The following is a 19,347-nucleotide window of genomic DNA, read 5'->3' on the forward strand; positions in this document are numbered from 1 at the left end:
ATACAACTCAACACAGCTTAAAAACATATAAAGAAGTAGAAATATGAAAAACATGGCTACAACTCTTGGAACGACCGACCGGGTCGTTACACAAAAAAAATTACAAGTGTACCCACTTTTTCGCGTAACTTCAGCATACGGGCCTGAAGTACCAAAGGCAATCACTCAAACTTCAGCATTCTAGTAGACAGGCCTGAAGTAGCAAAAATTAGTGAACCAAGTGTGCTGAAATTTTTGTTTGTAATTGCTGAAATTAAGCATAATAGATGAAGTATTGTTCTCTATTTGCTGAAGTTTTTGTTTGTAATTGCTGAACTTAAGCACTCTAGTAGCTGAAGTTTTGTTCTCTATTTACTGAACTTCAACATGTTTTAGTTGAAGTTTTGTTCTATATTTGCTAAACTTCAGCATGTTTTATGTAATCATGTAATTGATTTTTTGCACAGATAATAAGTTTATTATAAGTAGAATTAGTAACTTAAAAAATTAGATAATGATTTAGCACAACGGGTTAAAATGCATTGATAATGTACAAAGCTGAATCCAAAAAAAATAATAAAATGTGAATTAAAGGAAATGGACTTACATTTACATACATATACATACTTACTTTGTTATTTATAATTTATTTTTAAATAATCTGATAAACATACTTATGGAAATCATCCCCATAAACTGAAGTTTCATAGCAGCACCAATAGTAGCAGCAGCAGCAGCAGCAACAACAGAAGAAGAAGAAGAAGAAAACGAAGTAGGAGAAGGAGGAGGAGAAAGGGGTTGAAGTTTTTTAAAAAGTTGGTACAAGTTAAGACTTTTAAAAAAATGGGTATAGGTTAAATGGGAGCGACCAAATAAGGCGTCACGTGCAATTTTTACGAACAACAACAACAACAATAACAAAAAACCTAGTGTAATTCCACAAGTGGGATTTGAGGAGGGTAGTGTGTACGCAAACCTTACCCCTATGTCACGATCCGGATTTTCCACTGTCGGGATCGTGATGGTGCCTAACTCTTGAATGCTAGGCAAGCCAACAATTACAGTTTTAACACATTAAAAATTAACCCAAACAGAAATAAATAATAACTAAAGCTAAAAAAATATAATATGCGAAAGTGTTATAACAGTTTCAAATACTCCAATACATATCTACCCCATCGATCTGGTGACACAATTCACAAACATCTAAGAAGTTCTACAAATACTGGTTTAATAGAATTACGGCTGTTCTCGAAATGGAAAGAGACAAATAATCCAAAATAGGGGGAAGGGAGACTCCAAGGTCTACGGACGCCGGCAGATCTACCTTGGGTCTCCCGTGGACTGAAGGCAGCAACCTCAAAACTACTCATATGGTCCAGTACTGAAATCTGCATAGAAAGTGCAGAGTGCAGTATCAGTACAACCAACCCCATGTACTGGTAAGTGTCAAGCCTAATCTCGGCGAAGTAGTGACGAGGCTAAAATACGACAATCATATAAATCTGTGCAGTTAAATCATATACGAGAAACAGCAATAACAAAATTGAACAGATAAAGACGGGAAAGGGAAACATGTTGAGGGGAATATCAAATTCTGATAGTAATAAAGTAAAGAAGTAAGGTAAATATAACCTTTGAACCAACAAAAAGGATAACACAGTAACAAGTGCACGACATTATCCTTCGTGCTTTTACTCTCGTCATCACCATAGAAATCATTATAAATGGCACGGCATCACCCTTCTTGCTTTTACTCTCTCATAATCATGGCACGGCATCACCCTTCGTGCATTAACACTCATAGAAATATGGCACGACATCACCTTTCGTGCATTAACACTCACTGAATATGGAACGACATCACCATTTGTGCATTAACACTCTCTCACAATATCGTGCACAACATCATCTTTCGTACTTTACACTCTTCCTCATCCAAATAATAGAAACAATAACATCCCGGCAAGGGAATCAACAATGGAAATAATAACATCCCGGTAAGGGAATCAACTATAACTAATCTTGTTTCAATAGTTAACTTCACAAAATAAGCCTCAACTTGAGTCAATACTTAATAATGGTCAATTACCAAGAAAATATCATAAGTCTTATTCAACATGGATAATCATCAATTTAAGCATGAACAGTACATAATAAGAGTTATAACAGTCACAGTATAAGACTCACTTGCATGCTCGATACCAACATATAGATACTCGTCACCACACCTATACGTCGTACTCAACACTAACACGTAGAAAATAAGACAACAACATCTATTCCCTCAAGCTAAGGTTAGACCAAACACTTACCTCGATTCCACGGCCAAAAGTCAAGCCTCAATTACCGCTTTTCCTTTGATTTCCACTTCTAAACTGCCCGAATTTATGCATAATTAACTAATTAACATCAATTAATGCTAAATAAACCAATTCTAATGCATGAGTATAGATTTCCCAATATTTTCCCCAAAAGTCAAAAATCGACCCCGGGCCCGCTTGGTCAAAACTCGAAGTTTGAACCAAAATCCGATTACCATTCACCCACGAATCCAAATATGCAATTGGTTTTGAATTCCAATCATAATTTGAGATCTAAATCCCCAAATTTCGAAATCCCTAAATTCTACCCAAAACACCTAATTCCCATGAAAAATCCTAGATTTTGAGATGAAATCATGCAAAAAGATGAAATAGATGAAGAAAATGAGTTAGAAATCGTTTACCTATGATTTGGGGAAGAACTCTCCTTTGGAAAATCGCCTATGAGAGTTTAGGGTTTGAAAATTTGAGAAATGAGTTCAAAATCCCGTCCAAGTGATGTTTTGATCAGTTGTTGATGTCGCTTTTGCGACAGGAGCTTCGCAATTGCGATACAGGCTTCGCAAATGCGAACCTGCTGACTTCGCAATTGCGAATGTTGACCCCCATGTTGACTTCCGCAAATGCGAAGGAAATGTCGCAAATGCGAACTATGCTGGCCAGGGCTTCTTCGCAATTGCGATAATGCCCTCGTAATTGCCAAGCCTATGAGGCTCGCAATTGCGAAGTCTGACCTTACAATTGCGACATCAGAGCCTGCAACAAAATACCAAATGCAACAGAATTTTTCTCTAAGTCTAATCTCATTCCGTGACTTATCCAAAACTCACCGGTTGCACGCCGCAACAAGGAGTAGTAAGGGTGAATGTTCATATTGTTACTGATTATATGGTGGGATCGGGATGCGCGCCAAATCATTTTGTTGTATATGTATTCTGCTTCTGCTGTGATTTTATTCTGTAGCATTGAAACTCTCTTAAGGATTGGTTATATCTGAGTACTGGCAGGATAACTGGGTTCCGTATTTATTTACTGCAAGTTACTATTTTATTTCGTTCTGTACTTCCTTTTTTCTTTATTATAAACTGTGTGTAGGTCATATTATAAACGCCCCGCTGTAGCCTCGTCACTACCTCGTCGAGGTTAGGCTCGGCAATTACCAGTACATGGGGTCGATTGTACTGATACTGCACTCTGCGCTTTTTGTGCAGATTTTGGAGCTAGTTGTGGCTGATCGAGAGGTCGGTTGCAAGCATTCATCTAGGAGACCCAAGGTAGTCCTGCAGGCGTATGCAGGCCCTGGCGTCCCCTCCTATGTTCTACATTTTTGTTTTATTTTCTTTCGAGGCACATGTACTTTTCTTTCAGACCAATACTTGTAAATATTCATAGAATGTTCATGGGTTGTGACACCAGTTTCTGGGTAATAACTGTTTATGTTTTGCTACTAGTATAAGGATCAGCAGTTAATTATGTACTTCCGCATTTATTTCCATTGATTTAGTTTTGTTAAATTTTAATCATAAAATGTAAACAGTACAAGAAAGTAAGGATGCGACGACATTAAATAAATGTCGCTTAATGATGTTTAAATGTCACTTACTGATATTTAATTTACATTTATATCAAATATCGTAAATTTTGGGGTCGGGAATTTTCTGATTTTTGCATAAATGCCGGTAAGAAATTTGCGTCATTTATTTATGACATTTTTGAAATGTCACTTAAAATTGCTGACATTTAGAATAATGTTGGTAAAAAGATTATGACATTTATTTACAGCTTTTAAAAAATCTCGCATTATAATTTACGACATTATAGTAACTGTCAATAAAAAATTTACAACATTTATGTGAATGTCAAATAAATTAATGACATTTTTAAATCTTCTGAAATGCCACTTTAAAATATGCATATCAAATTTCTAAAATATAAATAATAATCATTTATTTAGTTTTTCATCGTGACTCATACATAATAATTTGATTTGTACATTCAAAAATGTCAATCTTTATACACAATGAAACAAATATGAAAAAGAAAAATTTTCTTCTCACGTTGTATTTGAAGAACATAGTAACTGACATAATAAGGGTTCTCCTTACAAATTAAGAGTTCAAATTAAATGACCTGTTATATCTCAAATAAAACGTAATTCAAACTAAATCATAAAAGATAAAGTAATTTTAACATGGAACTATGTCAAATTCACTCCTAATCCGAACGAATTTTCTTAAACTCCAGAATAAATTCTGTAGCAAGGCTTTATGGATCTATCTTTCCACAAGCCAAGTATTCCTTGCCAATAATTGATCTTACATCCTTCAGAAGTTATGCAAAGAATCACATAAAAGGAGAATTACAACTATGTAATAAAATTGAAAAAGTACCATATGTGTTACATGTTTTTCCAAACTTACCCCCTTTTTTTGGTCCCAAGTTCATTAGTTTCGTTGTTCTTAATTTTGTTAACCTGAAAAAGAAATATTAGAAAGGTTACTTTGATAGTTAATAGACTTTAAATTGAATGTCGAGTACAGGATAAAATCAATAAGACATAGCCTATATAGCCTCGAAATGTCGCACACTTCTATAAAAACAACATAAGAACTTTAAATTACAAGCAAAAGTCTAGAGGCAACATTGATAGCACATTTGTACTAGAGCTCCTTATGTGACAACATTGTAAAAGTTCTTTTGAGCTAAAAGTTTCACTATTCACAAATCACAAAGATATAATCCAATATAGACCCATCAATTCTTAAAATGCTAACAGAGAAGTCAACATCAATTAAAAAAAATAGCTATAATTAAGCATACTTCAATCAAACAATGACAGAACTTATATCAAACTAAACCAAAGCTGAAGAGGCAAAAATTATAAAGAAATAAGCCAGGCCAAAACTACAACTTGTAACTCTCATATCTTAAAAACTAATAACCCGAAAAGAATTGAATTTCACAAATTTATAAGATGATCTCATTTCTCCAAACAATAGAATAAATAAGAATAAATATAATGAATCTGATGATGATATAAGACTGGATTTTGCATTTGTCTAAATAGAAGAGAAATAAAGGAATGATGGAGATGAGTAAGAATGTAATTTTCCACTAAATGCATTCTAAGTGAGGTATAGTGCTACTGTTCGAGATCAGTTTGCAGTACAGCTAAAACAGGTTGCAGCCACACTACGTAATTTGCTATATATCTAATATATCAACAGCTAAACTCCCACATATTTTGCTCAAATACAAGATTATAACACATGGGTAATTAACTCGTAACTTTAATCTAAAACTCACCTTATTTTTGTGAACAACTGAAATCGGTGATAATGATTGTTGGTGATCTTCATGTGAGTTATCGAAAACCTATCACAAAGAGGGAGATTATTATAATTAAAAGAAAAAAATAGCAATTACTAACTTAAAGACAAAAAAGTTTGTGAATGAACATAAAGTTATTTACCTGCTCATTAGTGATTGATTTACTATTTGAGTCAATTGTAATACTTATACTCTCTAGATATGCTTGGACACCGGCCTTTACTTAATCATCTATTGTTGCTTTCATATCTTCTTTTGCTTCTGCCAACTTTTTCTCCATATCAGCTTGGATAACTGTGATAGTTTTTTGAACTTCTATCTCAACCCTTGCATCAAAATCTCTTTGCTTTAGCCTTGGATCATTTATATACTAGGCCATAAACAGAGTTTGGAGCCGCTCCTTTCCATAGAGTTCGACATAGACACAAGATTTCAGATGCACTAGGCCTATCCAATGACGCAAAATGAATAAACTCTTTGGCTCTGATCTCATATAAAGGATCGTTCATATTCAATATGTTTATCCAACTCTTATCCATCAAGAATTTAACCTATACATATAGCATCAAAGAAGAACTCTCCTTGAACTTAATCTAAAGTGAATTTGTTTTACTCCATCAGTATATACGCTTAGAACTTCAGATAAGATTTACGACAGTATAAAAAGTTTTTACAGAAAATTAAAATATACTCCGAAAATAAACTTAAAAGAGCCTAAATAACTAGGAAAGGAGAAAATCTAGTAAGTACTTCAGAACACAAAAATACTTTCTTTTAACTATCACACTACAAATAATTAGATTTATACAGTACTAAATAAACAGAAGATAGATAAGAACCTGCAAAAGTCTGAACCCTATATCATTGTTCTTCCAATAGCTTGCCACCCTTTCCCTGTTTTCTTAAATCTCCAATTAAATTACCAAAGCATAATGCAAAATTAGATTGTCTGAAGAGTTCTAACTAATAAAGGAAACCAGGGCGACCCTTCCATAAAGCAAGTAAAGCAACTGCTTTAGGCCCTATATTTGTGGGGGACCATTTTTTGTTACATCAAATAGGCTATGTATAAAATTTAAAAAGGTTATTTGACGTGAAAAAGTTTGATTTCTTTCTTTAACAAATATAGAGAAGAAGGATTTGCAATTGCTATGATTTCTGCCACGAAAATTGCACTTGAAATGAATATCGGGCCCGTATTTTGTAAGAAACGTATGATATATAGGAAGTAATAATTTGATGAGAATGTTGATAATAAAATCTCAAAATCTTTCAAAGAGTCCTTCAGAGTTGATTACTTTATATATGTAGACAGGGCTATTTTTTTTTTACTTCAAAATAGATTTGAATAATTCGAAGCATATGAAACTATTTATGGTTTTCTATTCAGCGATAAAAATTAAGATCACTAAAGCATAATAATCAATTCGATATTGATGGTTTAAATTTATTTTCGGGATTAAAAATATTAAGAAAAATAGTACAATTAGAAGATAACAGTTTAATTCATATCTCGGTCAACTAAAAAAATTGATTCTTTTTTCAATGCCTGTATTACTTATGAAATAATGTTAATAACTCTTGTTATTGCCGCTTCAGTGGAAAGAAATTCTCAAAATTAAATTTATAAAATCTTACCTAAGATCAACAATGCCTCAGTAAAGGTTAATGGATTAGCTATATATATATTGTCAATTTTATTAGCAGTTATTGATTATTAAAAAAAATTATTAATAACTTTGTATTTAAGAAACCCTAGGAAAATAAACTTCAAATAAATAAATAAATAAATAAATAATTTCTGTTAAAAAAAGTTAATGCCCTCGTAAAGTTTGGTTTTAGGTCACAGAACTCGTCGGGTCACCCCTAAAAGGAAACTGTAACTTTAGAATTAGGAGGAGGGAAGCCGAAAATTTTTACCGCCAAAATCTTTTCCTTGTAAATCTCTCATACTCTCCATACATAGCTTTTTTCGCAACCATAATTTGTAGAGGGGGAATATATGGCGGAGAAGGAAATCAAATTTGACTAAAATTAGACTGAATTTGGTAAAAGATTGAACCAATTTGAGAATCCCCAAATATGTTAGGGTCTTGAGGTTTCGGCCGTTTAGGGTCTAACAATTCGCTAACTTTTGGATTGCAATTATGTAAATCGTAAATGGTAAATAGTATAATAATGTGGCCAATAGAAAGTACATTAAAGTTTAAAAATATAAAAAAACTCGTAAAAAATAAAATATCTAACATCTTTTTGCAAGCATAAATAATACAATAACATTAAATTATTATGAGATACAAATCAATTATAATGTCTTAGCTTTTAAATAAATAATAATTTTTTAAAAATATTATCAACTATACATAATTACCTTCCTAAAAGCAAATAATAATCAACAAGTTATATCATAGTAATTTAAAATTTACTCCTTCATAAATAAATACATAAATATTTTCACATTATAAAATAATAAAACTTTAATATTTTTAGAGACACAAAATTAAAAATCGAGACCAATTATACGTGAAGATATATATTTCGTATCTCTATATATTTGCAGAAGAAATCAAATAATATTTACTATGATGTTCTCACTTAGTAAATATGCAATACTTTGACTTGGTTATTTGAATTAATCTCAATCTTCATACTTTTTATATATCAATAAAACTTTATCATTCATTTGGTAAAATATTCTTGAGGGTCAATAATAGTGCACAATTAGGCACTTGGGGCGTATGTAAACCTCACAAAATAAACTCCACATGTGAACCTCATGCCACTTTACAAGTACTGCACCCAAAGGTCGGCGAGTCCCAAAAGGCCTTTTAAAATGTTGATTAATAATAAGAGAACTCATCTACTATGTGGGTAATTATCACAATACTAAAAAATACAGTATTAAATAAAAATAATATTTTTTTCTTCTTCTAGATAAACAATGATTTACAATTAATGTAAATGTTGATAATTACCGACTAATAATATGACATTTAAAATAAATGTCACAATCTTTTTGATATTTTATATCATATGTCGGTATTTTATGGCATTTTGCATCAAATGTTATTATTTTTATGATATTTAATAAAAACTGTCATTGTTTTTACGATATTTTGTATCAAATGTCATTACTTTTGCAACACTTTGATTCAAATGCCGTTATTTTTTCTACATTTTGTCACAAATGTCATTTTTTTACTATATTTTGTTATAAATGTCGGAAAATTTATTTTTTCCCGACATTTATTACAAATTTCACTAAATAAATATCGTCGTATCCTTACTTTATTGTAGTGAAAGGAAAAAAACTGAATAGAACTCTAACGTTGGCTTGCCTAGTGAGTAGTGAGTGCGATGTTAGGCGCCATCATGGTTCCGACGGTGGGAAATTTGGGTCGTGACAACCCTAGATAATAAATTAGCTACTCATAATAGTATGTAAAACTACAATACTAAAAGTCATAACCAACAATGAAAAATAGGAAGAGGAAGGAAAAACTTGTGGTTAAATCTTCCTCCTTGCTCCTAGCGTATTCTTGCCTCCTTAGGTATTGTCTAACCCTAAAGTAGTGTCTCCCCCTTCAAATTTGTATTTTAAGATGTATTTATATCACTTAGGGTTGATGAGGGGCGGAATTTTTCAATCCATCTTCGGATGGGAGAAGCTGGAATCCGTGTCTGACTTCGCGCAGCACCCGATCTTTGATGCGGATTCAGCTGGATTCCGCGTCTGACTTCGCGCAGCGCGCGATCTTTGACGCGGATTCAGCTTTTGAAATTCTTCTATTTCGCGAAGCGATCTGTGCCTTTACTTCGCTTCGCTATTTTGTGCCTTCACTTTTCTCCTTTTTCGCGTTCGTCTTGGTGCCGCGAACGAGAATAGACGAGCTCCCAATCCTTCAATTTCTTCTTTTTGTGTCGAATTGTCATCTTTTGATCATTTATCATCCAAACTCGTTCCAACACATAAGAAATATATAGTGAGTATATTTTACTTCAAAAACCATGTAATTTCCTGCAACTCACACAAGAATTAATATGCAAATATACTCAAAAATATGCACTTTTCATCATTTATCACCACTCCACACTTAAACTCTTGCTCGTCCGCGAGCAACTTAAAATTAAGCGCATAGGCAAGAAATACCTTTCAAAATATACTCAAGCATCACACCAATGACAATAGTTTATATCAATGCTTGGAACCCGACATAAGGACTCTTCATACTCTCCTTATTTTTATACCAATGCCAAGACTATTTAAAATATTTGTGCGAGTCTTCTAACATCCTAGTCTCAAAAATTGACTCCACTACATTCCTCTTTGTGACTCTCTTCTTGTGCAAGCTAAAGATATGAGTTCATTACCAATCCATTGTAAAGCATGTGCCCTCACCAGCAAAACAAAGAGAGTAACCAGTTCGCACACTCAAATATGAATTCAAGTATAATTTAAGGATTCACAGAATGAAAGAATTCACTCACTCTCGCAAGAAACTCATGTGCCCCTAAAGCTCGTACCATAGGCTTGCTCGTAATGTAAGTCTCTACTAATTTAAGCTCGCAAAGTCTATAATCAATTAGATCTTCATGGGTTGTAATGTATACTATGGGACGGGTAGGATAGATATTGATAATAGTGACTAACCCTCCTAAGCACTTTTAATACAATACATATTAACTTTTAAGCACATCCTCTTCATGATCACTCAACATATTGCTACGAAACTGTAAATAACGTAGCTAATTGACTTTAAGCACATCTACATAAGCACTAGCACATATCAAAGTGAATTGGAGGGATTTTTTTATTTTGTATTTTTTTTCTTTTTCTTTTTTTTCTTTTTATTTTTTTTTAAAAAAAAAATCTTTTCAACACCCTCCATAAATTAGTATTTCAAGCTAGTGGCTCTCTCAATATACACATGTACCTTTTGGCCTTTCTGTGGTTCCACTCAAAAACTGCCAAATCTCTTTTCCTTCACTTCTAGCGACTTAAGTGCTTTCGGGGGTAAAGGTTCAACAAGATTTCATTAAGAACAAAAGGTATTCGTCTTGTAATGTGGGTACCAAAGAAAAGGTTTACAGGCCCAAATGGGCTAGCAAAGGATAATATTTTATCACTGTTAGGAAAATAGACTGAAGGATCAATCAAAGAAACGCCTATATCATTTCCTAAACTCACAAGACTTTATTTTGCTTCGACTCACACACGGGGCAAGTTCAAGACTAACAAGGAATGACATAGAGTACAATCAAAATCTCACCTCACACAATGCACATGACTTACTCAGGATGGCTCAAACCCCACACTCAAGTTAAAGCAACTAGCACAGTTATGAAATAATCCAAACACTAGAAAGTAACAACAGGAGTCAATAGACGAGCCCAAGCATCAAAAGAAACGCATATATTCTCAAGGCATATAGTCACAAGAGTAAAGAAGAAAGTACTCAGTGCAAATGGTCCAGCTCTAAGCCCCAACATAAAACATTTCAAAAAGCATAAATACTCAAGTTCTTCCCATTCTATTATCAGTTGAAAAAATATATTGTATTTTTCTTTAGACTTTAAACCCTGAAGAAAACTATCTAGGAAGTCCATCGTTGGGAAAAGTCTAAAACTTTTTGAAAATTCTACTTGAAAAAAGATTACTACCCGGTTCAAATGTCATCCCTTGGAAAAGAACCGTGGCCATAAGAAAAAGCAAGAGGGATTATTTCTACCTAATTTTTTTTTATTTTTTCCTTTTTTTAACGCGCATAAAATAATACAACTAACATAGAAAACTACCCAAACAGTCTCTTCACCCCGCACTTAAAATTGTGCATTGTCCCCAATACACACCATAAATGTGATGACCCAAAAGGTCATCACTTGTGTTGCAAGTGAATTCAGTGTTCCAAGGCCTAAGAACCTCCTCTTTACTCACTTTTATTTAGGTACGTGATCCGGACCTATATCCGAAAAGTCTTCTATGTAAAAATATGAGAAATAGAAATTTCTAGAGTTAAAAATTTGATAATGGTTGACTTTGGTCAACATTTTGAGCAAACGGACCCGGATCCGTGTTCCGACGATTCCGCAAGATCCGCAGTAAAATATAGGACTTAGGCATATGCCCAGAAATGAATTCCGAGGTCCCAAGCCTTAGAAATCAATTTTTGAAAGAAATTATTTTACTGAATTATCTAAGAAATGAAGAAAAGAATTAATGTTTGAAACCATTGTTATCGGGCTCATATTTTGGTTCTGGAGCCCGGTACAAACTTGTTATAGTATTTGAAAGATAACCGTAAAATTTGGTGAAACAACGGGGTTTATTTGACGTGAGTTGGACTTCCGGTTGAAGAGTTATGAACTTTGAGAATTCTTGATGAAAATGTTGAGTTTTGAGGTTTAATTCATGATTTTTACATGTTATTTTGATGATGTGATCGCACGAGTAGGTCCATATGATATTTTTGAGTTAGTATGCACACTTGGTTTGGAGTTCTGAGGGCTTGGGTAAGCTTCGGGTAGGTTCCGGGATGTCTTATGCATAAAACATAGTTGTTGCAGGCTCAGGGAAGTGGAAGGCCTCTGAACAAATCAGTACGGTCCGCAAAAAATGGAGTGTTGCCGCGGAGGGGCCTGTGCGGCCGCACTAGATTCTGTGCGGTCTGCAGTGAAGAACATTTCACTGGTTTGACTTCGGAAGCCTATATCGTTTTATCTACAAGGAATATTGAGATAATTCAAAAACAAAAGTTGTAACCCTTCATGTCTAGTTTCCAGAAAGATAAAGAAATCACATCTGTAGAGAAAGTTATGGCCAAAATACTAAAGCATGTCACTGCAGTCCACATGAAGGGTTGTGCGGCTGCAGTCGATTTTGTGTGGTCCGTACAGGGGGTCTAAGAGGGGTATATTTAGACGGGATTTTCAGTTATTTTTCATTTTTCAAAACCCCAAAAACATAAGAGGCGATTTTTCAAACAACCTTTCCTCTCCAAAACGTTGGAGAGGCAATTTTTGACTTTTTGGGCAAAACTTTGGAAAATTCATTTTTATGCATTCAAATTGATTCATTTAGCATTTATTGATGAAATTAAGTAACTTGTGGCTAGACATGAGCGAATTGGTGGTGGAATCAAGGGGTAAAGCTATAATTGAAACTTGAGTTGTGTTCAAGGCATCGAGGAAAGTGTTTGGTCTAACCTTAGCTTGAGGGATTTGGAGTTGAGTCCTATTTGATATGTATTAATTGTTGAGTACAATGTGTATGCATTGTGACGAGTATCTATACATTGGTGTCTAGCATGCCCGTGAGTCTTTATACTGTGATTATCATGACTTCGTTGTATCTTTCATGCCTTAGTGGTGGTTTCTATATGTTGTTTAAAGTTTGTGGAAGGAATTGTGACCTATGAATATTGAGGAGCGGTACTCAAGTTGTATAACGAATTGTGAAAGTGTAAGTGAAAAATTGAACCTCTAGAGCATTGACTCGAGTTGTGAAGTGAATTGTGAAGTAAAAGTGAGAAAGAGAAGAGATCATTATGTTGTCGCCCTTGCCGGGCTATTGCTACTATATTCGTTATCTCCCTTGCCGGGATGTTGAGATTATTGATGATGTTACCTTGCCGGGATTTATTTGTTGAATTGTTGTTCTCTTGTCGGGATCTTTATTACAATTTCATTTATTCCCTTGCCCTATTGTTTGTGATTGTTGTTTGGGGTGAGGAAGAGAGTTAAAGCACGAAGGGTGATGCCGTGCGTTGTTTGTTTTGTGAGGAAAGAGTGTAAAGCATGAAGTGTGATGAGATGTATTATTGTGAGGAAAGAGTGTAAAACACGAAGGGTGATGTCGTGCCGCACGATGTACCATTCCGTGCTGATTCCATTGATTATATGGTGAGGAAAGAGAGTAAAAGCACGAAGGGTGATGTCGTGCACATTTTTATTATACGATTGCTTTGGTGAGGACGAGAGTAAAAGCACGAAGGGTGCGTGCATTTGTGGATTTCTGATTCTTTATTGATATCCGAGTTATATTGTATCTTTCATTACTTGATGTCTTTCTATTCGGAATTGTTATCTCCCCAACATCATGCTCCCCCTCCCATATTGACTGGTTATTTCTGTATTTCTTTCCGCTGTATATGTATTTGAACTGCACAGGTTATTTGGTAGTCTGGTCCTAGCCTCGTCACTACTTCGCCGAGGTTAGGCTAGACACTTACCAGCACATGGGGTCGGTTGTGCTGATACTACACTCTTCACTATGTGCAGATCCCGGAGCAGCTTTTGGACCGTAGTGTAGAGGCTACCTTCAGTCCACGCGGAGATCCAAGGTAGACCTGCAGGCGTCCGCAGGCCCTGTCGTCTCCTTCTATCCCTATTTTCCTGTTTCATTTCCCTTATATTCTGAAACAGTGTATTATTATTTCTTCAGACTTTGTATGTAGTAAATCTTAGACCGTCTGTGACACTGTGACACTAGATTTTGGGTGGTTGAGACTTAAGTAATTGTAATAGACGTAGATTTCAGATATTTAATTGTTATCTTCCGCTTAATTATTTTAAAGTTCCGCTGTTTTCCTGTTATCGCCTTACATTTGTTAAAAAGGAGTAGTTGAATAATGAAGTAAGTGGTTAAGGGTCTGGCTTGCCTAGCTCATATTAGTAGGCGCCATCACGACTCGCAAGGGTGGGAAATTCGGATCGTGATAATAAATAACAAGAGGGTAATAAAAATTCCCTGGTAGGCCAAAGGCCGAAGCATCAACAACTCATGGGATACTCAAACTTCTCCCAAGCTTGGCCTTTCATACATGTACCTCACACTTAGTTCCAACCATCTAGTTTGCTGTTGCATCCTTCCAATAGCTTTACTTTCCATGCTCCTAGAAAATCAAAAATTGACACTACAAAATTAATACATTCAAAAAATAATAATAACAAATAAAAGAAAGCAGTAAAACTGGGTTGCCTCCCAACAAGCGCTTGATTTAATGTCGCGGCACGACGTGAATCCCTTTTTGCCTCCACCTTGAGCATATGAATTGAACCTCAAGTTTTGCTTCAAGCTTATGATTATGCTCTTGGGGTGCACTACAAAAAAATTTGGAATTAGCTACGAACGTCGTCGCTAAAATGCTCGTAGCTAGCAGAATTTCTTGATAATCCGTTGCTAATCCGTCGCTAAATGAGATTAGCGACGGATTTTCTCTATTTAGCTATAGAATTTGCCCGTCGCTAAAATCTGATTATGCTCTTGGGGTGGTACAAATTCTTGCGAGCCAAAAATTAGATAAAGTCTTATGCACCTTTTGGCTCTCGACCGAGGAGTGTCACCTTGCCTAGACGGCCTTGATAATTTCAAAATATAAGGCTCATCTACCTCTTCCTTGGACTCCTTTTTACGCTCGTAAGGTTCCATTCCCTTTTCACCATCCGAACATAATGTAGAGAAGTGTTTGGAATGAGGTCCAACTCTCTCAAATACATGAACTTCATGATTTTTGACCTCCTCAACACCAATCACACTAGAGTCAACTAAGTTTGTATCTTCAATGTCCTTGGCTGACTCTAGTGTTACTTCTTGAACATCGGCATCCTCAAATTCTAGTTGGATAGATTGTTGGTGTTCTACTCTAACATCCTCTATTAGCACCTCAATTTCAGCGTCTAACTCATGTTCTTCTTGAATACTATCCCCAATATTGACTTGTTGAACATTAAATGCTTCAACTAGTTGACTCACTTGTGCCTCCAGGTTGCGAATAGTAGCATCTTGCCTTTCTATCTGCATCTGTCTTTCATCATTTTGTTCCAAAAGGTACTTTAGCATATCCTGATCTCTTTCGGGTTACAATCCTCGGGTTCTTTGTTCCTACTAACTTCTTTAGAAAAAGTAGAACCATCAAAGTAAGGGGTTGGGGAAAGATAAGAAATATAAGCACAACATGAAAGTGACCATCTCGGCCACCACACATATCACATGCACTCCATACATAAGACTGAGTTGGTGGACATAACTCGCTCTCGAAAATATTTTGATTATTTTGACCCAGGTGGTTTCCGCCACAATTCACACAAGGAAGATCAACAGTAGAATTACCAACATCAGAATTCCCATAATTCCAAGATGCCATGTTTCTCAAATTAACAAGTAAAACAAAAATAAAAAAATCAAATACAACAAAATAAAAATAATAGTTCAAACTTGAAACCTGGCAATATATACAGCTACAACTACACCATTAATTCCCCGGAAACAATGCCAAAATTTGATCACGCCCAACTCTAGTCCTAAAAAGGTAAGTGGTTGATGCAAATATAATCCGGTCTAAAAGTCCGCAGTCGAATCCCACAGAGAACTAAGGTTTAACTACAACTGTTCAATATCACCAAGAAGATAAGTTCAAACAATTTCTAAGTTATAAATATTAAGATTCTTATATCTAACTAATTGACTAACAAACTAAACCAGTAAATTAACAACTAAAGATACTAAGGGTTAGAGACTAAATTAAGGAGGTCTAGAGTTATGATTTTCTCAATTGTCAGAATCGTTCCCGCTATGTTCCTACAATTTCGCCTATATATTCTCTACTGATCGTGAGCACTTTAGGTGCCGTAATTCTCTCTCGAGCAACTACAAAAACTTAATAGACATATTCTCTCGAACTACACTAGTTGGCTTTATCTAACCGCTCACTATGACAACGTCAAGGCTCTGTTATTTCTAAATCTACCTTTAAACCCGCTATATTGATTTCTCACATACGTTAGGAGTGACGTTGTTCAACAACTACCTAAATATGTATCCTTTCTCAAGCAACACATAACAAATATGCACCGTCAATCGATATCCATTCAATCAACTGAAATAAGCACGTAGTTGAACAAATAGATAAATTCAAAGATTAAATTATATTAAAACATAACAAGAATTCATCCTCCAAGAGGTTCCATCAAAACCTTAGACAATAAATTAGTTACTCATAATAGTATGTAAAACTACAATACTAAAAGTCATAACCAACAATGAAAAATAGGAAGATGAAGGAAAAACTTGTGGTTAAATCTTCCGCCTTGCTCCTAGCGTACTCTTGCCTCCTTGGGTGTTGTCTAACCCTAAAGTAGTATCTCCCCCTCCCCACTTCAAATTTGTGTTTTAAGATATATGTATATCATTTAGGGTTGATGAGGGGTAGAATTTTTCAATCCAACTTCGGATGGGAGAAGCTGGATTCCGCGTCTGACTTCGCGCAGCGCGCGACCTTAGATGCGGATTCAACTTTTGAAATTCTTCCATTTCTCGAAGCGATCCGTGCCTTTGCTTCGCTTTGCTATTTTGTGCCTTTACTTTTCTCCTTTTTCCCGTCCGTCTTCGTGCCACGCACAAGAATAAACGAGCTTCCAATCCTTCAATTTCTTATTTTTGTGTCAAATTGTCATCTTTTGATCATTTATCATCCAAACTCGTTCCTACATATAAGAAACACACAATGAGTATATTTCACTTCAAAAACTATGCAATCTCTCGCGACTCACACAAGAATTAATATGCAAATATACTAAAAAATATGCACTTTTCATCATTTATTACTGTGCAAGATTTGTGTCTAAGCTTGCATAATTTCTTAGTACTCATACTGTTGGAGTTTTCTTTTCCCTCCTTTTCAAAACATAAATTGCTATTACCGTTATAAAAATCTCAACATATTTGTCATTTGTTCAATGTCCGAAATACTGAAATCAAAGTTATTGCTTAATAAGAAAATATCATAGTCCATCAGCTTATTTACAAAATTTTCAACATTTGGCTATTTCATTGAGGGATTCAAAAGACTCAAGATCCTAAATATGAAGGATTCTTTCGGTATAACATATTAAAAAAAGAGATTTAGGTGACTTACTATATTAATTAACTTCCACTTCCTGATTTAATTAATGATAAGTTTAGAACTCTTTACTTAAAGACAGAAGCGGATACACAATTTGAAATTTATGAGTTTTACCATAATCTCAAATTAATATATAATAATAATTGGGTTTACAGTTAAATATTTATAGATATTTAGTGAATTTCTTAATTTATATACATGGTATACGCAAAAATTACTGAATTCCCGAAAACCTGTATACAATGCTCTAGATCCGCCACTGCCTAGAGATAAAAGAATCAAATGGAGTATCATTTATTTTTCCTATTCGTTTCTTCTTCTTTTCTTCTGCAGTTCTGCAGGTCATGGGTCGAACAATCAGGATGCAGAAATGAAATCATAAAAATTAAATCAACTAATTATTGTTAATTCTATATATCAATTTTCTTCCCTCTATACTCATGAAAAAAAAAATAAGGAATTAAATAAAGTAGCACCAGACATATCAGAGAATGTTATACTTGTCCTTCATCATTTGTATAATAATTTTCAGCGGGATTCATAATAATTTTCAAAGGCTAACCCATAGTCTTAGGAATCCTTTAGAAGGGAACAAGTTATCCTGCAATTATAATGATGGAATTATAATATGAAATTAAATAATAACAAAATTATTTAGTGAATATATGTTTATTAGAAGATGTTTGGTTCATTGGATTAAAAATGAGATATACAAGGTATAATAGAAATATGTATTTGGTGTATACTAAATAAGTTAGAATAAATTTTTATTTTCAATGTTAACCTTGATTTTGTAAAACACCTTGAGGGAAGAGTGGTGGAGAAGGGCATCTTTGTCATTTTAGTGTTTATCCCGGAATTAATTATGCCGCCCTCAATGTTGAATAGAATAATACCTAATTGTGGGATTAGTTAATCCCGGAATTGCTAATCTCGGATTCAGAAAATTTATTCAAACGCGAGATAAAATAATTCTACTTCAAAATCGGTGATTATTATCCCTTATTCTGCAAATCAAACAACCCCTTAAGTTTTAGGAGTTGAATATTCAGATTTTTTCTCGAAATTCATGCAGTATGTCCAGTTAGATGAAGTATGACCATAAACACAGACATCCGAAATGGACAGTTTCTTTTATAATTTCCTTAAAATTGAACATGAAAAAGAAGAAAAAAAACAGAATACTTTATGATATTAGCCAGAGCAGTAACCAAATGCAAAACAATAATCAAAGTCCAAAAGATCAAATACCCAATAAATTAAATTTGGAAATGACTCTCTTTACCATTTCATTGGGAGAAAAAAGTCATAATTTACCGATGAAGTATCATCAAGATTCTCGTGTTTAAATAAAGTGGAGGCAAATTTTAATTAACAATTAAACCGGCCTGAATACCACCATTTTAAATAAATTAAAAATACCATTTTTCGATCCACATTTCTATGCGAATCTTAATGATGCTGCACCAGCAACAATTGTGTGTCAATTAATACATGATCAAACAATAAAGGAGAAAAGCTAAATTCTTGGAATCGGCTGTATTTCAGGCTATATTGATATCTAAAGTTAAGACCTCTAATACTTTTCCATCTAAAACTAGATTAGTTAAATTTAAGGAAAAGTAGAAGAAAATGAAGAGAATTTTATAGAATCACAGGTTGAAGAAAAGAGGCTGTTAAATACGATAATTATATATACAGTTCCGCCCTTTTTTTTTTTTTTTTTTTTTTGTCTCCGTCCTGTTTTCAGAATGTTCTCAAGAATTTTACATCCTAACCAGAGAAATACTGCACCATTTTTGTGCAAAAAAAAA

The sequence above is a fragment of the Nicotiana tabacum genome, chromosome 11, assembly GCF_000715075.1.
Source record: "Nicotiana tabacum cultivar K326 chromosome 11, ASM71507v2, whole genome shotgun sequence".
NCBI lineage: Eukaryota > Viridiplantae > Streptophyta > Magnoliopsida > Solanales > Solanaceae > Nicotiana > Nicotiana tabacum.